The sequence below is a fragment of the Pan paniscus genome, chromosome 8 (genome assembly GCF_029289425.2).
Source record: "Pan paniscus chromosome 8, NHGRI_mPanPan1-v2.0_pri, whole genome shotgun sequence".
Lineage (NCBI taxonomy): Eukaryota > Metazoa > Chordata > Mammalia > Primates > Hominidae > Pan > Pan paniscus.
In genome coordinates this window covers 68,978,883-69,001,567 of record NC_073257.2, presented here as the reverse complement: position 1 = coordinate 69,001,567, position 22,685 = coordinate 68,978,883, and positions in this window count along the sequence as shown.

Sequence of the window (22,685 nt, the reverse complement as noted above, 5' to 3'; positions counted from 1 at the left end):
ATGTATCATTCTTAGTGTGCCCATGCATACATGTCATTACTGAAATGTCAATATGTGTGATTAGAGCTTGCTGTCACAAACCTTAATGAATATCCCAGGTTTAAAATCTACAGCCCATAACAATTTCAGATGAAGGTTGTGTCTAGTTTAACATAACATACTGATCATTTCTATGAAGGAAAATAAAGCAGAATAAGGTGATAGAAAGGGGTAAATGCTGTCATTGTAGATCAGTTTGACAGGTTGCCGTATTTATTGATGTGACATTTGAGCAGAGACCTGAAAATAAAGTGAGAGAAATAAATAAGAAAATTCTTCCAGGCAGAGAGAACAGTAATGTCATGGCAAGAGAGGCGGGGGTAGGCTTGATGAAGAAAAAGAAAGCAACATGACCACTAACAGATGCTATGAGGTTGACTTTGAAAATGAAGGAAAAGACTACAAGTCAAGGAATGCAGCTCTAGAAGCTGGAAAAAGCAAAGAAATATTGTCCCCTTGATAGAACCTCCAGAGGGTCACTGAAACTGATGTGGGACTTCTTATCGCCAGAACAGTGAGAGAATAAATGCAGGTGGTTTAAACCCATCAATTTTGCAGTAATTAGTCACAACAGGTATACAAAGCTAATACAACTTTTAAAAGAGCCACACAGCCCTCTCTTTTCATGAAAATCTGCAAGAGAGGATAGAAGAATAGAGACCATTCAGAAATTTATTGCTGTAATCCAGGCAAAGAAACAGGATGTTGGCGATTGATATACACTATTAAATTTTTGATAGATTTATTCTTATGCATTCTGTGATTTAAAAAAAAAATTCTTACATTTTATTTTAAGATTTATTGAGGCTAACAGAATGAAATATACTTTTTAAAGTTGACTTTGTATCCTGCAATACTGTGAAGTTGACATTCTAATAGATTGTTTATAAATTATTTGATGCAGTTTATGTTTGTAATGATGTTATCTGCAAATAATGGCAGATTTCACCATTTCACTCCAATATTTATAATCTTTATTTCTTTATCTTGTCATGCTGCTTTAGCATTTCTATGACCATGTTTAAGAGTGACAATATTGGATATTTTTGTCCTGTAACTTAAGGGGAAGTATTCACTATTTCACCATTAAGAATTAATTTAGCTCTACTCTTTATTATGAATATACAATAAGTAAAACACAATATTCACTTCAGTTACTAGTTTGTTGAGACTTTCTCATGAAAGACGATGAATTTTATTAAATTTATCTAAAATTAATTTTATTAAATACATCTAGATAATTTATTAAATTTATCTAGCATTTTTTATTCAAATAATGTGGTAAATTATGTTGAATAATTTTTAAATGTTAGACCAACTGTACACTCCTGGAATAAAATCCAGAATAAGGTTGTACTCACATTTTTCTTTATGTATACTGTGTTGTGATTTGCTTATGCTTAACATATGTTTATTTGCATCAGTGTTCAGAAGAAGTACTGGCTAATCATTTTCCTTTTTGGTAATATGCTTGTGCAGTTTATAATATCAAGATAATGTTCTCATAAAATAAGTTTAGCTGTGTCCCCTTTCTTTCTATTTTCTGTTTTATAATGTATTATTTCTTCCTTAAGTGACTAACAGTATTCACCGGTAGTCATCTTGTCATGGAGTTTTCTCTACGGCACTTTTATTCTGTTTTGTCCTATTTTTTTTTCTTTAATTTATTTTAAAAACATTATATTTTAAAGCATCATTATCTTAAAAACAATTTACAAAACTAACCATTAAATTATTCTATTGTCATAGAACTACAGGTGTCCATTTTAATATTGGGAAACAATCATTAGTACATGCTTTTAATGTGAATTAAAGCCTGCATTATTTACATTTTCAGATAGCTGCCATAGAAACACAGACAAATGTAACCCCCATGGCTTTTTTTTCCATACAGCTGCATTTGCACCAAACTTGTTCATAAAACCATTTCAAAGCTATCAATAATTAATTTAAATAATTTATATACATGCTTCAAATTCACATTAAATTTTATTTAGCAACTACAAAAATATATCTATAAACACTACTGGAAGCCCTGAAATCGTTTCACTCTACTTATGCTAAAATTTGAATTTGTATTTTGCTGTATCAGTTGCCAGCCTGGCTTCAGCATTCCATAGTAGAGAGCTGATATTTGGAATTCGTGGACTCTATTGATTCATATCAGCTTTTTAAAAAAAATAACGTACATATTTCTGCATCTTTGCACTTTTAGTCTATTAGGGTTTTGATATTTAAAACATTTCTATCATAAACTAACACTGTCGCATCATAATTTTTGTTTACAAAATTCTTTCTTTATATACTGTAAAACTTTTAGAAAAGAATAGCTTTAATTTAGCCTCTGATCCTATCAATATATAGAGTTTTGTAAAGGGAAGACTTCAGAAACTATCAAAATTAGAATGACATAAAGTTCAAAGAAAAAACAAAAAGCAGAGCTCAAAAGATATTTTGCACATTTCCATGTCTTTGCTTCTTATAACAAAGAAGACAAAATTGTAACACAAGTCATAAGAAAAAAATGGCTTTTATTCCCTCTTGCCTGAAGCGATTGGTTTGAAAGTTGAGCTTTGAAGCAGATGCTTTCTAAAGCATTTATACTGAAAATAAAGAAAAATATATGTATTGTGCAATATCTTTCTAATTGTAGTATATTTCTTTTATAAAAATGTCATACTACATAAGACTTAAAAGTCAAATTAACCCCACATAAATTTGAGTTGAAGGCAGTGATTTTCCCACCTAATTTCAATACATAATATATAGGCAATAAAATCTTCAAAGGTGGTTTCTAAAGGAATGATTTCCTTTGAGTTGTGTTAGTAATAAAAATGGCCTTCATTTGCTTCCAGTAAACCCAGAGGCAAAAGTCACTCCTAACACATAGCAATTTTTGATTATCTCTTGAAGGCAAGAATGACACATTGTTAGTTCTCACCTGTCAAGCATACAGAAAATTCATAAATGATGCTTTAATAATGATAAATTATTAAAGCAGGTATAGAGATATAGCAGAAGGAACTGGAAAGCAGGAAAAAGGATTGTGGTTCTGGATTTGCTACTCGTTACTTGGGTACTTACATTTCTGAGTCACTTAATGTCTCCCTGCCTCTTGATGTTGGTTAGATATCAAGGTTCCATTGATGATTTCTAAGGTCCCTTCTAGTAAGAACACCAGTTGACAAGGGACTCATTTACAAATTCAAGCATGCAAAAGGAAGTCACTTCTAATTTTTATATCTTGAACTTAATACTTTAGGCCTATTCTGCCTGATCTAACCTAGGTTAATTCCAGGTAAAACATTTTAGGTTAAGTTTAAATGCAGTTCCTAAGGGATTTTTTTCCTCTTCATCATTGTTCCTTGGTTGACCTCTATATTTTCATAAATTTAGTTGCATTGTCTGATCATTTGTTGGTGCCTCTCAGTGCCATGATCTGCAAAGGTGTGTACATCCTTCAGTCTGGATGTTGCCATTGCTAGCCTTCATACTGATATCCTCTGAAATACCTGCATCTTCATTTCCATAGCTCCCTCTTGTTACATTTCTATTTTACTAATACAATATGTTCATGTCAGCTGGATTTTGTCTCTTCTAACAAATGCAAATATGTTGGGGTCATAGGAAAATCCACCTGCTCCCTCATGTCATTCTAGAAACAGGAGAAGCTTTGTTGGCTGCCTCAACCTCATCTTACATAAAACCCATTTTTTTTTTTTTTTTTTTGAGTCAGAGTCTTGCTCTGTTACCTAGGCTGGAGTGCAGTGGCTGATTTTGGCTCACTGCAACCTCCGCCTTCCAGGTTCAAGCGATCTTCCTGCCTCAGCCTCCTGAGTAGCTGGGATTACAGGCACACACCACCATGCCAGGCTAGTTTTTGTATTTTTAGTAGAGACGGGGTTTCACCATGTTGGTCGGGCTGGTCTCGAACTCCTGACCTCGTGATCCTCCTGCCTCTGCCTCCCAAAGTGCTGGGATTACAGGTGTGAGCCACCATGCCCGGCCCATACAACTCACTTCTATACATCTTCCCATTGAATGTCCATGTAGCTACTTGAGAAGCAGACAGATGTCTGCTTCTCATATGTCAGATTCTCTAACCTACCTGGAAATTGTTTTGTATCTCCTCACCGAGACAGGAATACAATCTAACAAGTGGACAGGCTGAAGATTTTCTTCAGAGAGACACCTCAGGGTCCTAATTTATTGCTTTGTTTTCTTTTATACTCTTTTTAATTTTTAATTTTCCCTTTGCTTATAGATTTTTTTTTTTTTTGAGACGGAGTTCCACTCTTGTTTCCCAAGCTGGAGTTCAATGGTGTGATCTCAGCTCCTCCGCTTCCCGGGTTCAAGCGATTCTCCCGCCTCAGCCTCCCGAGCAGCTATGATTACAGGCGCATGCCACTATTCCTGGCTAATTTTTTGTATTTTTAGTAGAAACGGGGTTTCACCATGTTAACCAGGCTGGTCTTGAACTCCTGATCTCAGATAATCCGCCAGCCTTGGCCTCCCAAAGTGCTGGGATTACAGGCATGAGACACCGGGTCCGGCCTAGAATTTTAAATTACAGTTGTTTGTGCTTAAGAAGGAGGAAGGTCAAAAAGATCATGTCAGGTATTCTCTACATAATCATTAAGACAGAGCTTTATTTAGCCCATGATGTTCAGGATTTGAAATGTACTTTTTTTTCCCTAAAACTACTGACATATTCCAAAAAGTACTGCCATTTTGAATTTCAACAGCTTGTTGCATTTTTTTTCCTACTTTGTCCTGAGAATATTAAAGATGGGTGGGTGGATTTGGCTTCTTGGGCCTGAGGAAGTCCAAATGCACAAAATAACCAGCATGTACAAATGTGCTAGGTAATAGCAAAACTATTTTTCTTCCAATAACTTGCAATGAAATTTTTTCCCTTAGTTTTTAAAGCATGATGCTTTTGGCTAGTGATTATTATTTACTTTATATACACACAAAGTTGATTAAAGTACAGAGTTATACATATATATTTATATATTTTTAATTCTGGAAAATTCTGAGTGTATTAAATGCTGGTAAGTTCTGCATGTACTTGGCTGGGAAATTCTGTGTACTTGGCTCTTTCCAAAAAGAGAAAAGAACTGTGTGCATTGTTTAATATTCCATTTCTGAAATATCCTGATTCATAGATCTGTGTTTCAGGAAAACATAGTAATGATTTGGGCTTAAAATGTTGCCTTTCAATAAACAATGTCAAAAGTAACTCACAGCAACCCCTTAAAGCCCAATATGTTATCAAAGTTTGTTCATAAGTCCATAAATATGGGCATTAATGAAAGCCTTTACCAAACTATAATCAGAACTTTAAAACACTGAGGAATCTTATTTATAAAAATGTTGTTGTCAAATAACAGAGTAAGCTATAAATTATTCATAGACTATTGAGCATAACAAGTATCTGATATTACTCAATAACTAGGGACATTTTAATATAGGGGAGGCTCCCATTATGTTTTGTAATTGAATATTTGTTTTATGATATTTCATTATATTGGTTCATTGTTAATGCTACGAGATGACTATTCTCAGAAGAAATAAACTTTCACCATGGATTGGGAATTAGAAACAATAGAAAGAATGATAAAATAAATAAATTCATCATAAGAACTGAAATGGATTTTGGTTTTCAAAAATAAAGCTTGATTTCTTGTCAAACGTTTGTAGGTTTCTTGTCATGATGTGTTAGAAAGTCCAGTAACATTTTCCAAATTTTTCTGGAAACAACACTTTATGCATCATCATTATCACCAGGCATTATGATTGACAGATTATAATATTGTAACCAATGAGTCAGATAAAATATACATGAATACTAATCGAAGAATCAATTTTGTTATCATTTGAAACAAAAGAAATAAAAGAGAATAAATATAATCATTTTATACAGAGGAACCATACACGTAATTTTTTAAATAACTTAAAAGATTATTATTTAAATATTTTTCTTTAAATATATTTTCAAATGAGAATGTTTATTCCTAAAATAATGAAAAATGAGCTACCTTCCATTTGCTTGTTCAATATTTTAAATAAAAACAAGTGCATTACTTGAAAAGAACTGAGTCTAAACACTCTTTTGATATATATGTGTGAGGTAATATCTCCAATCTGTCTTACTACGAGCACAAAGGTTTATTTTAATTTTCCTACTCACTGCCAATGTTTTCTCCATTTAAAAAATTTTCTCCTTTGTAAGTACAAGCATATTACATGATTGTGTATAAAAACTGAAAATGAATATAAACTCAAATTCAAATTTAAATTAATTAAAATTATATAAAATTAATCTGTGACACTAGTCACATATCTAAGGCTCAATAACTGCATGTGACTATTGGCAACTGTAATAGTGCATATATAGAAAATTTCATTATTGCTGATGGTTCTATTGTATGATGCTACCTTAAACAATTTTGAAACTATTTTTAATGATTGCATAACATCCCATTATGTTGTTGCATCCTAATTATTTAATTATTCCTACATTGCTGTATATTTTCAGTGCTTGCATAGCGACATCTTTAGTTCTTTTTGTTGATATGGTAGTTGTGGTTGTGGTCGTGGTTTTGTTATTAGATATGATGCAATTGTAAATCATATTTAACATTTTTACATTTTTATTTTAGAAATGTTCTTACATTAACACTTTTTTCTTCTGCATTCATAACTGAAGTTTCTGTAGCAGAAGTATTGGCTATGGTACAGAAGTCTAAAGAACTACAACTCTACGTAATGGGGAAAGAGTCTGAATTATTTTGAGTTTTAAATAGAGTTGGTAGGAGACATTTAAGCGATTATATATTAGGGTTTGTTTAAGAGTATTTAAGTTTTGTGGCCCTAAGGTAATTGTGAGCTCATAGTACTAAGTAAGCTCAGTTAGTACTTGAATGGTTTGAATGGCATTAGATGTATTCATTGAATACACTATCATACAGACCTTAGAGACAGAATGTTTCCTCAAATAATCAACTTTTGTCTGGATCATTGTTCTGAATAAACATTTTGAAAAAATGTTTGAGGAGGTAACGGTTATATGCTGTAATTACGGGAGAGAAAACGCTGAATGGATTAGCTCATTACTACAAAGTTTCTATAAAGTTTCAAAAAGATTTTGATTTTTACAAAGAATCTCTAAAGCTCCTTTTTTTTCTTTTTAACTTGCATTTTTTTCTTTCCAACTTCTGTTTTAGCTTCAAGGGGTACATGCAAAGATTTGTTACATAGGTAAATTGTGTGTTGCAGGGATTTGGTGTACAGATAATTTTGTCATCCAGGTAATCAGCATAATATCCAATAGGTAGTTTTTCAATCCTCAGCCTTCTCCCAACTTCCACCCTTAAGTAGAGTCCCATGTCCACTGTTCCCATCTTTGTGAATGGAACCTTCACAAAGCCTTCGGCTCCATTCATGTTGCAGCAAAAGACACAATTTCATTCTTTTTTATGATTGCATAGTACCCATGGTGTAGATGTACCACATTTTCTTTATCCAGTCCACTGTTGATGGGCATCTCAGTTGATTCCATGCCTTTGCTGTTGTGAATAGTGCTGCTATGAACACACACGTGCATGTGTCTTTATGGTAGAATGATGTATATCCCTTTGTGTATACACCCAGTAATAGGATAGCTGGGTTGAATGGTTTTCTATTTTAACTTCTTTGAGAAATTTCCAAACTGCTTTCCACAGTGTCTGAACTACATTCCCACAAGCAGTGTATAAGCATTCCTTTTACTGTGTAACCTTGTCAGAAACTGTTATTTTTTGACTTTTTGATAAAAAAGAATGCTACCAGCCATTCTGATTGGTGTGAGATTATATCTCATTGTTGTTTTGATTTGCATTTCTCTAACAATCAGTGATATTGAGCATTTTTCATATGCTTGTTGGCAATGTGCATATTTTGTTCTGAGAAGTGTCTGTTTATGCTTTTTACCCATTCCTTAATGGGGTTGTTAGTTTGTTGCTTGTTGATTTGTTTGAGTTCCTTATAGATTCTGGATATTAGACCTTTGACAGATGCATAGTTTGCAAATATTTTCTCCCATTCTGTAGGTTGTCTGTTTACTCTATTGATAGTTTATTTTGCTGTTTAGCTTGCAATTTTTAAAACTACTTCATTTTTCTTGATTTTTAAGTAACACATCTTGATTGTGAGAGATAAGTTGTCTAAATGACAAACTTTAGTGGCAACAAGAACTTCACTCAACTGTGGATTTTGAGTTATCAGAGACAGTTTTTGGCCCGTCTCTGAATTTCAAACTCCAAACTCCACAGCCTGGTTTAGTGCCATAAGCATATTAGTTGCTTTAGAGTTAAGTAGTTTTAGCTCCAGATTCAAGATTTAGCACATACTAACTGTGTGACTTTGGGCAAATTATGTGACTTATGTGTTCCTCCTTCATGAGCTCTAAATGAGAAAATGAAAAATAGACACTTAGGATGGCACATGGCACATAGGAAATGGTCAGTAATTATGAGCTGTTGCTGTCATTGAAGGGGCTGAATTCAATTAATCATTGAAGAAATCTCTTCTGACTTAATTTTAAAACATTAAATATATAGGTCCAGAGATAAAGTCACTTTTCTTAATTCTCATAATTAAGGTACAATAGACCAAGAATATGTTTCTCTTGCATTTTATAGCCATTTTTTCCCTGAAGATTTTAAGTCTGTATCTAGTTTACTTCCTAGTAATATGAATCCATGAATCCACTTTGTCACCCATTCCAAATACCTGTGAATTCACTAATAAGGAGGGAACCAGGTTGAATTACAAAGTACCTGCAGTCCTAGTTCATAAAAAAATTAACAAGAAAGGGTGCTGATAGCCCCTTTCTATTCACCGGCTCTCGTATTGCTGTAAATAAATGCTTGAGATGGAGTAATTTATAGAGAAGAGAGGTTTAATTGTCTCACAGTTTTGGAGGCTGTATAAGAAGCATGATGCTGGCATCTGCTCAGTTTCTGGAAAGGCCTCAGGAAACTTACAATCATTGCAGAAGGTAAAAGAGGAGTGGAGAAGTCATGTAGCCAGAGCACGAGCAAGAGAGAGGGAAGGAGGTGCCACACACTTTTAAACAACCAGATCTCATGAAAGCTCACTATCACAAGAACAGCACCAAGAGATGGTACTAAATCATTCATGAGAAATCCACTCCTATGATCTAACCAGTCACCTCCACCAGGCCGCACCTTTAACATCGGGGATTATAATCCAAAAAAGATTAGGGTTGACACACAGATCCAAACCATATCACCCTATCACATATATCTATAGTCCAGCCAGGAGTGAAACTATTACAAATATTGATGTCAGAATCTACTAAAAGTCATTGTACTAAAAAAAAATCCTGTAGAAAGCATGGTAGTAATGAGATTGGGAAAAGGGGAAACATGGGATTTAGTTACTACTTTTATTCAGGTTATATTATATTCAGGGAGTCAAGGAAAAAGTGGTTATTACTGGCACTCACTTTATGGTCCCAGCTGTTTCATGTGAAGGTGATTTTTAATGCCAAGCAGTACATGGAGTCTACAAAAATTATGAAGTTAAAAAACAATACATGAACTACATATGCCTTTATCCAAAGATAATCAGGCCACAATTTGCAAATATCAGTGTAGAGTGTAAGGTTTATAAAATCATACATTTTGTATCCACCCATTCTTACTTAAGCTTTCTTGGGGAATTAATCCTCAAAAAAATCAAGGAAACCAAAAAAACAAATGTGAAAAAAAACTTATAAAATTATAAATTATAAAATTTCCATCTATGGCAAAGATTGAAAATAGATATGAAACTTTCCAAACCTAGGTCAAAAAAGGTGATGCACATATTTTCCATCCATTGCCTATTTCCTTACTGCCAAGTCACTCTTGCTGTTGTACCCTTGCACAATTCCTGTTTCAGATCCAGATGACATGAGACTAGACCATCAGACCCTATAAGACCTATCGCTTAATAAGTGTCCTGCATATTGCATGTGCTTTATTAAGCATTTAAATATATTACCAATTCTCATAATTATCCTAAGAACCTGGAACTATTATCACCACCTTTCTACATTTGACAAAACTGAGGGTTAGTCCACTTAGATGATGTGCCTGAGGGCATAGCTAATTAGTTTGTGGACATGGGTTCCGACAGAAAATTGCCACCACCAAAATTCAGGAAGGCTAAAAAGGGCTCAAGCATTCAAGGTTTTAAAGGTTTGTTAAATTATTGGAGATTGAGGGCACTCTAGTTTTCAACATTATCAAGGCCCAAGTGAGAAATAAGTGAGCATCATCCATGTTGTCATGAATGGCAAGATCTCCCTTTCTAAGGCAGAATAATATCCTATTGTGTACTTATATATGCATAGGCCACAGTTTCTTTATCTAGTCATCTTGTGACAGACACTTCAGTTGTTTCCATATTATGGTTATTGTGAATAATGCTGCAGTGAACATGGGAGTGCAGAAATCTTTAATACAGTGATTTCATTTCCTCTGTGTATATACCCAAAAGAGGGATTGCTAGATCATATGGTAGTTTAATTTTAATTTCTTTAGAAACTTTCATACCATTTTCCTCATTAATGGACCAGTTTACATTTCCACCAGTAGTATGTAAGGGTTCTGCTTTCTCCATTCCCTTGCTGATACTTGTTAGCTCTTGTCTTCTTGATAATAGCCATCCTAACAGAAATGAGGCGATACTTTTTTGTGGTTTTGATTTGCATCTTCCTGATGACTAATGAGGATGCAAGCATTTTTATATACCTGTCAACATAAAATGGATGACAGCTATAAAAAAGGAATGTGTATTCAGGTCCTTTGTGTGGTTTGTAAATTAGGTTTTTTGTTCTAAAAATGTGCTCAACATCAGAGAACGATCATCACAGAAATGCAAATCAAAACTACAATGAGATATGATCTTACACCAGTTAAAATGGCTTTTATTCAAATGACAGGCAATAACAAATGCTGATGAGGAGGGGGATAAAAGAGAACTTTTGTACACTGTGGATGGGAATATAAATTAGTATAACCACTATGGAGAACAGTTTAGAGGTTCCTCAAAAGACTAAAAATAGAGCTACAATCCAGTAATCCCACTGTTGAGTATATATCCAAAAGAATGGAAATGAGTATATTCAAGATATATCTGTACCCTCATATTTATTGCAGCACTGCTCACAGTAGCCAATAATTGGAAGAAACCGAGGTGTCCATCATCCGATGAATGTACAAAGAAATTGTGGTACATATACACAATGGAGTACTATGCAGCCATAAAAAATAATAAGATCCCATCATTTGCAACAACATGAATGGACCTGGAGGTCATTATGTTTATTATGTTTTTTTTATTATGCTTTAAGTTCTAGGGTACATGTGCACAACGTGCAGATTTGTTACATATGTATACATGTGCCATGTTGGTGTGCTGCACCCAGTAACTCATCATTTACATTAGGTATATCACCTAATGCTATCCCTCCCCCATCCCCCACCCCACGACAGGTGTGTGATGTTCCCCTTCCTGTGTCCAAGTGTTCTCATTGTTCAATTCCCACCTATGAGTGAGAACATGCAGTGTTTATTTTTTTGTCCTTGCAATAGTTTGCTGAGAATGATGGTTTCCAGCTTCATGCATGTCCCTACAAAGGACATGAACTCCTCATTTTTTATGGCTGCATAGTATTCCATGGTGTATATGTGCCACATTTTCTTAATCCAATCTATCATTGATGGACATTTGGGTTGGTTCCAAGTCTTTGCTATTGTGAATAGTGCTGCAATAAACATGCGTGTGCATATGTCTTTATAGCAGCATGATTTATAATCCTTTGGGTATATACCCAGTAATGGGATGGCTGGGTCAAATGGTATTTGTAGTTCTAGATCCTTAAGGAATCGCCACACTGTCTTCCACAATGGTTGAACTAGTTTACAGTCCCACCAATAGTGTAAAAGTGTTCCTATTTCTCCACATCCTCTCCAGCACCTGTTGTTTCCTGACTTTTTAATGATCCCCATTCTAACTGGTGTGAGATAGTATCTCATTGTGGTTTTGATTTGCATTTCTCTGATGGCCAGTGATGATGAACATTTTTTCATGTGTCTGTTGACTGCATAAATGTCTTCTTTTGAGAAGTGTCTGTTCATATCCTTCACCCACTTTTTGATGGGGTTGTTTGCGTTTTTCTTGTAAATTTGTTTGAGTTCTTTGTAGATTCTGGATATTAGCCGTTTGTCAGATGAGTAGATTGCAAAAGTTTTCTCCCATTCTGTAGGTTGCCTGTTTACTCTGATGGTAGTTTCTTTTACTGTGCAGAAGCTCTTTAGTTTAATTAGATCCCATTTGTCAATTTTGGCTTTTGTTGCCATTGCTTTTGGTGTTTTAGACATGAAGTCCTTGCCCATGCCTATGTCCTGAATGGTATTGCCTAGGTTTTCTTCTAGGGTTTTTATGGTTTTAGGTCTAACATGTAAGTCTTTAATCCATCTTGAATTAGTTTTTGTATAAGGTATAAGGAAGGGATCCAGTTTCAACTTTCTGCAGCACCATTTATTAAATAGCCAGTTTTCCCAGCACCATTTATTAAATATGGAAGAACATTTCTTGTTTTTGTCAGGTTTGTCAAAGATCAGATGGTGGTAGATGTGTGGTATTATTTCTGAGGGCTCTGTTCTGTTCCATTGGTCTATATCTCTGTTTTGATATGAGTAACATGCTGTTTTGGTTACTGTAGCCTTGTAGTATAGTTTGAAGTCAGGTAGCGTGATGCCTCCAGCTTTGTTCTTTTGGCTTAGGATTGACTTGGCAATGCGGGCTCTTTTTTGGTTCCATATGAACTTTAAAGTAGTTTTTTCCAATTATGTGAAGAAAATCATTGTTAGCTTGATGGGTACAGCATTGAATCTATAAATTACCTTGGGCAGTATGGCCATTTTCACAATATTGGTTCTTCCTATCCATGAGCATGGAATGTTCTTCCATTTGTTTGTGTCCTCTTTTATTTCATTGAGCAGTGGTTTGTAGTTCTTGAAGAGATCCTTCCCATCCCTTGTAAGTTGGATTCCTAGGTATTTTATTCTCTTTGAAGAAATTGTGAATGGGACTTCACTCATGATTTGGCTCTCTGTTTGTCTGTTATTGGTGTATAAGAATGCTTGTGATTTTAGCACATTGATTTTGTATCCTGAGACTTTGCTGAAGTTGCTTATCAGTTTAAGGAGATTTTGGGCTGAGACGATGGGGTTTTCTAAACATACAATCATGTCATCTGCAAACAGGGACAATTTGACTTCCTCTTTTCCTAACTGAATACCCTTTATTTCTTTCTCCTGCCTGATTGCCCTGGCCAGAACTTCCAACACTATGTTGAATAGGAGTGGTGAGAGAGGACATCCCTGTCTTGTGCCAGTTTTCAAAGGGAATGCTTCCAGTTTTTGCCCATTCAGTATGATATTGGCTGTGAGTTTGACATAAATAGCTCTTATTATTTTGGGATACATCCCATCAATACCTAATTTATTGAGAGTTTTTAGCATGAAGGGCTGTTGAATTTTGTCAAAGGCCTTTTCTGCATCTATTGGGATAACCATGTGGTTTTTATCTTTGGTTCTGTTTATATGCTGGATTACATTTATTGGTTTGTGTATGTTGAACCAGCCTTGCATCCCAGGGATGAAGCCCACTTGATCATTGTGGATAAGCTTTTTGATGTGCTGCTGGGTTCGGGTTGCCATTATTTTATTGAGGATTTTTGCATTGATGTTCATCAGGGATATTGGTCTAAAATTCTCTTTTTTGTTGTTGTGTCTCTGCCAGGCTTTGGTGTCAGGATGATGCTGGCCTCATAAAATGAGTTAGGGAGGATTCCCTCTTTTTCTATTGATTGGAATAGTTTCAGAAGGAATGGTACCAGCTCCTCCTTGTACCTCTGGTAGAATTTGGCTGTGAATCTGTCTGGTCTTGAACTTTTTTTTGGTTGGTAGACTATTAATTATTGCCTCAATTTCAGAACCTGTTATTGGTGTATTCAGGGATTCAACTTCTTCCTGGTTCAGTCTTTGGAGGGTGTATGTGTCGAGGAATTTATCCACTTCTTCTTGATTTTCTAGTTTATTTGCGTAGAGGTGTTTATAGTATTCTCTGATGGTAGTTTGTATTTCTGCGGGATCAATGGTGATATCCCCTTTATCATCTTTTTTTGCATCTATTTGATTCTTCTCTCTTTTATTCTTTATTAGTCTTGCTAGTGGTCAATCAATTTTGTTGATCTTTTCAAAAAACCAGCTCCTGGATTCATTGATTTTTTGAGGGGTTTTTTGTGTCTCTATCTCCTTCAGTTCTGCTCTGATCTTAGTTATTTCTTGCCTTCTGCTAGCTTTTGAATGTGTTTGCTCTTGCTTCTCTAGTTCTTTTAATTGTGATGTTAGGGTGTCAATTTTAGATCTTTCCTGCTTTCTGTTGTGGGCATTTAGTGCTATAAATTTCCCTCTACACACTGCTTTAAATGTGTCCCAGAGATTCTGGTATGTTGTATCTTTGTTTTCATTGGTTTCAAAGAACATCTTTATTTCTGCCTTCATTTTCTTATGTACCCAGTAGTCATTCAGGAGCAGGTTGTTCAGTTTCCATGTAGTTGAGCGGTTTTAAGTCAGTTTCTTAATCCTGAGTTCTAGTTTGATTGCACGGTGGTCTGAGAGACAGTTTGTTATAATTTCTGTTCTTTTACGTTTGCTGAGGAGTGCTTTACTTCCAACTATGTGGTCAGTTTTGGAATAAGTGTGATGTGGTGCTGAGAAGAATGTATACTCTGTTGATTTGGGTTGGAGAGTTCTGTAGATGTCTGTTAGTTCTACTTGGTGCAGAGCTGAGTTCAATTCCTGGATATCCTTGTTAACTGTCCGTCTTGCTGATCTGTCTAATATTGACAGTGGGGTGTTAAAGTCTTCCATTATTATTGTGTGGGAGTCTAAGTCTCTTTGTAGGTCTCTAAGGACTTGCTTTATGAATCTGGATGCTCCTGTATTGGGTGCATATATATTTAGGATAGTTAGCTATTCTTGTTGAATTGATCCCTTTACCATTATGTAATGGCCTTCTTTGTCTATTTTGATCTTTGTTGGTTTAAAGTCTGCTTTATCAGAGACTAGGATTGCAACCTCCACCTTTTTTTGTTTTCCATTTGCTTGGTAGATCTTCCTCCATCTCTTTATTTTGAGCCTATGTGTGTCTCTGCACGTGAGATGGGTCTCCTGAATACAGCACAGGGATGGGTCTTGACTCTTTATCCAATTTGCCAGTCTGTGTCTTTTAATTGGAGCATTTAGCCCATTTCCATTTAAGGTTAATATTGTCATGTGTGAATTTGATCCTGTCATTATGATGTTAGCTGGTTATTTTGCTTGTTTATTGATGCAGTTTCTTCCCAGCATTGTTGGTCTTTACAATTTGGCATGTTTTTGCAGTGGCTGGTACCAGTTGTTCCTTTCCATGTTTAGTGCTTCCTTCAGGAGCTCTTGTACTGCAGGCCTGGTGGTGACAAAATCTCTCAGCATTTGCTTGTCTGTAAGTATTTTATTTCTCCTTCACTTATGAAGCTTAGTTTGGCTGGATATGAAATTCTGGGTTGAAAATTCTTTTCTTTAACAATGTTGAATATTGGCCCCCACTCTCTTCTGGCTTGTAGAGTTTCTGCTGAGAGATCTGCTGTTAGTCTGATGGGCTTCCCTTTGTGGGTAACCTGACCTTTCTCTCTGGCTGCCCTTACCATTTTTTCCTTCATTTCAACCTTGGTGAATCTGATAATTATGTGTCTTGGAGTTGCTCTTCTTGAGGAGTATCTTTGTGGCGTTCTCTGCATTTCCTGAATTTGAATGTTGGCCTGCCTTGCTAGGTTGGGGAAGTTCTCCTGGATAATATCCTGCAGAGTGTTTTCCAACTTGGTTCCATTCTCCCTGTCACTTTCAGGTACACCAATCAGACGTAGATTTGGTCTATTCACCTATTCCCATATTTCTTGGAGGCTTTGTTTGTTTCTTTTTACTCTTTTTTCTCTAAACTTCTCTTCTCGCTTCATTTCATTCATTTGATCTTCAATCACTGAACTCTTTCTTCCAGTTGATCGAATCGGCTACTGAAGCTTGTGCATTCGTCATGTAGTTCTTGTGCCATGGTTTTCAGCTCCATCATGTCATTTAAGGACTTCTCTACACTGGTTATTCTAGTTAGCCATTTTTCTAATCTTTTTTCAAAGTTTTTAGTTTCTTTGCAATGGGTTCGAACTTCCTCCTTTAGCTCGGTGAAGTTTGATCGTCTGAAGCCTTCTTCTTTCAGCTCATCAAAGTCATTCTCCATCCAACTTTGTTCCATTGCTGGCAAGGATCTGCATTCCTTTGGATGTGGAGAGGCGCTCTGATTTTTAGAAATTTCAGCTTTTCTGCTCTGTTTTTCCCCATCTTTGTGATTTTATCTACCTTTGGTCTTTGATGATTGTGACGTACCGATGGTGTTTTGGTGTGGATGTCCTTTCTGTTTGTTAGTTTTCCTTCTAACAGTCAGGACCCTCAGCTGCAGGCCTGTTGGAGTTTGTCAGAGGTCCACTCCAGACCCCGTTTGCCTGGGTATCAGCAGCAGAAGCTGCAGAATAGCAAATATTGCTGAACAGCAAATGTTGCTGCCTGATTGTTCCTCTGGAAACTTCGTCTCAGAGGGGTACCTGCTGGTGTGAGGGGTCAGTCTGCCCCTACTGGGGGTGCCTCCCAGTTAGGCTACTTGGGGGTCAGGGACCAACTTGAGGAGGCAGTCTGTCCATTCTCAGATCTCAAACTCCATGCTGGGAGAACCACTACTCTCTTCAAAGCTGTCAGACAGGGACATTTAAGTCTGCAGAGGTGTCTGCTGCCTTTTGTTTGGCTATGCCCTGCCTCCAGAGGTGGAGTCTACAGAGGCAGGCAGGCCTCCTTGAGCTGTGGTGGGCTCCACCCAGTTCGAGCTTCCTGGCCACTTTGTTTACCTACTCAAGCCTCAGCAATGGTGGGTGCCCCTCCCCTAGCCTCGCTGCTGCCTTGCAGTTCAATCTCCGACTGCTGTGCTAGCAATGAGCGAGGCTCCGTGTGCGAGTGACCCACTGAGCGAGGTGCGGGATATAATCTCCTGGTGTGCCCTTTGCTAAGATCATTGGAAAAGCGCAGTATTAGGGTGAGAGTGACCCAATTTTCCAGGTGCTGTCTGTCACAGCTTCCCTTGGCTAGGAAAGGGAATTCCCTGACCCCTTGCACTTCCCAGGTAAGGTGATGCCTCACTGCTTCAGCTCAAGCTTCGTGGGCTGCACCCACTGTCCTTCACCCACTCTCTGACAAGCCCCAGTGAGATGAATCTGGTATCTCAGTTGGAAATGCAGAAATCACTCGTCGTCTGCATTGCTCACACTGGGAGCTGTAGACTGGAGCTGTTCATATTCGGCCATCTTGGAACCACCTCCTGAGGTCATTATGTTAAGTGAAAAAAGCCAGTCATAGTAAGTCAAACATTGCACCTTCTCATTTATTTGCAGAAGCTTAAAAATAAAACAATTAAACTCTTGGAGATAGACAGTAGAAGGATGGTTATGAGTCTGGGAAGGGTACTGGTGGGGATGGGGGCATGTGGAGATGGTTAATGAGTACAAAAATAAAAAATTTAATAGTAGCTAGTATTTTCTAGCACAACAGTTTTACTATAGTCAAAAACTGTTTAATTGTACATTTAAATATAACTAAAATAGTATAATTGGATTGTTTGTAACAAAATGGATAAATGCTTTAGGGGATGGATACTCCATTTACTCTGATATGATTATCATGCACTGCATGCCTGTTATCAAAATATCTCATGTAACCCATAAATATATACACCTGCTATGTACCCATAAAAAATAAGAATAAAAGAAAATTTTAAGAAATCAAGTTATTTGGGGGTTTCTGTTTGTTTTCTATTGAGTTGTGTGAGTTCCTTATGCATTTTGGAAATTAACCCTTTATCAGGTATATGGTTTGCAAATAATTGTCTCCCACACCACAGACTGAATTTTCATTTTGTTTCCTTCAATGAACAGAGCTTTTCAGTTTGATATAATTTCATTTTTTAATGTCTTGCATTGCTTGTGCTTTGGGCATCCTATCTAAAAAACCATTGCTAGGTCCAATATCAATGAGATTTTTTTTCCTTTTTGTTATAAGGTTTTATGGTTTCAGGACTTACATTTAGGACTTTAATCAATTTGTGTTGATTATTTGAGTTGCTTGGATATAATGCAAGATAAGGACCTAATTTCATTCTTTTGCTTGTGGAAATCCAGTTTTTCTAAGACTATTTATTTGAGAGTCTATCTTTTCTCTATCATGCCTTCTGTGTGTCCTTATTGAAAATTAGTTGAAGGACTGGTGTGGTGGCTCACACCTGTAATCCCAGCACTTTGGGAGGCTGAGGTGGATGGATCACAAGGTCAGGAGATTGAGACCGTCCTGGCTAACATGGTGAAACCCCGTCTCTACTAAAAAAAAATACAAAAAAATTAGCTGGGCATGGTGGCAGGCACCTGTAGTCCCAGCTACTCAGGAGGCTGAGGCAGGAGAATGACAAGAACCCGGGAGGTGGAGCTTGCAGTGAGCCAAGATCATGCCACTGCACTCCAGCCTGGGCAACAGGGCAAGACTCCATCTCAAAAAAAAAAAAAAAAAAAGAGAGAAAATTAGTTGACCATTTGATCTCATATACTTCTGACCTCTGTCTTAAAAATAAGAGCTAAGATTTACTTTATTCTGAAATGTAACAGTAGAAACAATAAGTGAAAACTGCCAAGAAGCAGATTTTTCAGTGTAAGAAAAAATTTTCAATTGGAAGGAAAATAGAATGGAGCTTTAACTATTCCACAAAGTTCATGTCATCCTTAAACACAAAATTTTTAGGGTTTAATATTTTATTATTTAAATGAGCTAATAATCATTTATCTACATTATGAAAAAATAGATCATTTGCTAACAGAATGTGCTCAGTTAATGTTAAATATTTATTAAAATGTAAAAATGTTCCTAAGAGATTCTCTGGCACAGGAACAAATCATTTCTGTTTAAACCTCAATACTGTTCCTCCAAGTTAATTAATTTACTTGCCAAATATATATATGAAACATTATGTAATTAAATATTTATACATATAAAACATTATATAGTATATGATATATACAGTTATATATCATATTTATATAAATATATGTAACATAATAAATCTCATCTGCTAAATGATAGAGCATACAATCTGTTCATTCCCAGAATAATTTTGTGGAAAAGTTATAATTTATGTTTAATACTTTGCTGATTTCTACCTTCTGAATCACATAATCAAGAGATGTCTTTTTTTTTTTTAGATGGAGCCTCACTCTTTTCACCCAGGCTAGAGTGCAATGGCACGATCTCGAGTAAGTGCAACCTCCACCTCCAGGGTTCAAGCAATTCTCCTGCCTCAGCCTCTGAGTAGCTGGGATTACAAACATGCGCCACCATGCTCAGCTAACTTTTTGTATTTTTAGTAGAGATGGGGTTTCAACATGTTGGCCAGACTGGTCTTGAATTCCTGACCTCAAGTGATCTACCCGCCTCGGCCTCCCAAAGTGCTGGGATTACAGGTGTGAGCCACTGCACCCAGACAAGAGATGTCTTTAAATGATGTTCTTTTATAAGAATCTTCAAATACAATTCTGAGGCTTAGAACACCAAGAATTTCTCTGACCTGAAGATAGCAAAGCTATACAAAACAAGAAAATATTATCATGAGTAAAGAAGATCACCAAAATTCTTTAAAAGATAGAGTGAAAAGTGTTCATATAATTTTCAGGAAACTACTTTCCCTGTCACTGGGATAAACGTTACTCACTTTACTCTCTTTAGAAACAAATTTCAAGTTTTTTCTGAAAACTTTTTAAAGACATTTTAAAAAACAAATTCTTGAGTATAGAGTCTATCTTCAAGCATATTTGAGTGTTTAAAGCACATCTGAGTAGCTTTCATTTAAAATGTTCTAGATATAGTTTCATTGTTTTCAGTTGATCCTTGATCTTGTTGTATTCAAGTTAACCTAAGTTTGAAAAAATTGGAAGAAATAATTGAAAGAAAAGGCAAGTAAAAGTCTGCGATTAATTAACTTATCCCGACTAGATTGTTCATCATTACAGCACCAAGTTTTAAGAGATAGGATTATCTGGTGACTAATATTACTTCAGAAAATAATTTGTCAAACTCTACTTCAACTAAACATTTCTGAAGGTGTTTTTTCAGGAGTTTCTGTTTAAAGCAAACCAGCAAATTAATAGGCAGTAATTAAATGTTTATTCTGAATATACTGTCTATAATTTGCTAATGGTGTCATTAATCATATATAAAATACAATTGTTGATGCAGTGTATACACTTCCACTTCAATTGTCTAGACAGATTGTCTCTATTTTGGTTTGCATCCAGAAACACATCCCCTTTTTATCACCTTTGTTTTATGTGTCTGTATTAAGGTGACTATTTTTGCGTACCATGCTAGCCTAATGCATTCTGGTGACTTTGTGAATCCTTTGATACTATTGACTAAGTATACACAATTTTTTAGCGCAAAGGCCTTGAGGCTGGAAAATGCTTGAATATTTTTGGCAAAAGCAAAAGTACAGGAAGTCAAAGTGAAGTAAGTGGGGAGACGATTACTAGGAGATAAAATTTGAGAATTATGAGGATCATATTTTCTAGAGCCTGAAAGATCTTCACGTTGACTTAACCTTTTACTCTGTGTCTTTATTAGAGAAAGCCACTGAGGTATTTGGAAAAATGGTGCCATCTGAGCTGAATTATGTTTTTAATGGATGACTCTGGCTTCTGGGTTGAGAAGAAACTTTAGCAAAGCAAACACTGAAGAATTGAGAGTTGTTGGGAAGCTACTGAAGTATTCTAATTGAGAGTTATTGTACATTTGACTATCATAGAAGTTGGAAGTAGTGTGAAATGATGCTATTTTGAGTACATTTGAAGATAGAACTTATCTTTGAGGTCTGTACTGTGGGTCGAAGAAATGGATTATGTTGTTATGGGTTTGAATGTTTGTATCCCTTCCATAATTCAGATTGAGACTTAATTCCCACTGTGGTTGTATTAAGAGTTGAGGCCTTTTGGGAAGCGATTAAGTCATGAGGACTTCATCCTCGTGAATGGATTAGTGCCTTATAAAAGGGCTAGAGGAACTAGCATTTGACCTCAGTTTTGCCCTTTCATCCCTTCACCATGTGGACACCTAGACAGCATCAATCTATGGGAAATAGGCTTTCACCACACACTGAACAGAACCTTCTGGCATGTTGAGCTTGGGCTTCCCAGCCTCCAGAACTATGAGAGATAAATTTTGATTATTAATAAAGTATCCTATCTCTGGTGTTGTGTTGTAGTAGGACAAATATGCTAAGGAACATGAATAACTCAAGGTGCTTGGCCTGAGTGACTAAAGGATGAATCATTATCTGATATGAGGAAGACTGAGAAAAAGACACATACTGGAAAGTGAAGGAAGAGAGGTAGGTCACAATTTCAGCTTTGGAAATGGAAAGGTTGGAATTCTTATTAGAGGGACATGTGAAGATGACTAATAGGAGGGAAAGTATATGAGGCTGAAACTTGGAGAGAGGTCATGGTTGGGGACATAACTTTGGTAATATTCATTAGATAGTACTTAAAATAATGAGACTGGAGAAAATTACAATGAGATTAAAAATAAATGTAAAAGAATTTCAAAAATGAATCTCCGGTACGTACCGAAATTAGAAGGTCAGGAGATAAGAAGGAACCAAAAAAGGAGAGAAACATAAATTTGTGAGGTAGCAGCAAAATCAGAAGATTGCCATATCCTGTTTTTTTCTGACTTTAAAAGTTAGAGAGTAATCTCTAATGCCAAATGGTACTAGTGGAGAAATCAGATTAAGACTGATTACTGACCATCAGATTCTGAAATCCAGATGTTGGTGACCACTAAAACAACAGTTTTGGTAGAGTATTGAAGCAAAAACTGATTGGAACAGTTTGGAGGGAGATAGGAGAGAATTTGAGAGGAATAAGAGAAGATTCTCAGAGCAGAGAAGTAGAACAGTAGTTACAGAAAAAAAATCAATAAGTTTTTGGTGTATTTGGTTTTATTTTGTTTTATTTTTTTTTAAGATGAAACAAACAACACTATCTTTTTTTTAAAATTGTACTTTAAGTTCTGGAATACATGTGCAGAACGTGCAGGTTTGTACTATAGGTATACATGTGCCATGGTGGTTTGTGGCACCCATCAACCCATCATCTAGTTTTTAAGCCCCACATGCATTAGATATTTGTCCTAATGCTCTCCCTCCCCTCGTCCCCCAACCCCTGACAGGCCCTGGTATGTGATGTTCCCCTCACTGTGTCCATGTGTTCTCATTGTTCAACTCCCACTTATGAGTGAGGACCTGTGACGTTTGGTTTTCTGTTCCTGTGTTAGTGTGCTGAGGATGATGGTTTCCAGCTTCATCCATGTCCCTGCAAAGGACATGATCTCATTCTTTTTTATCGCTGC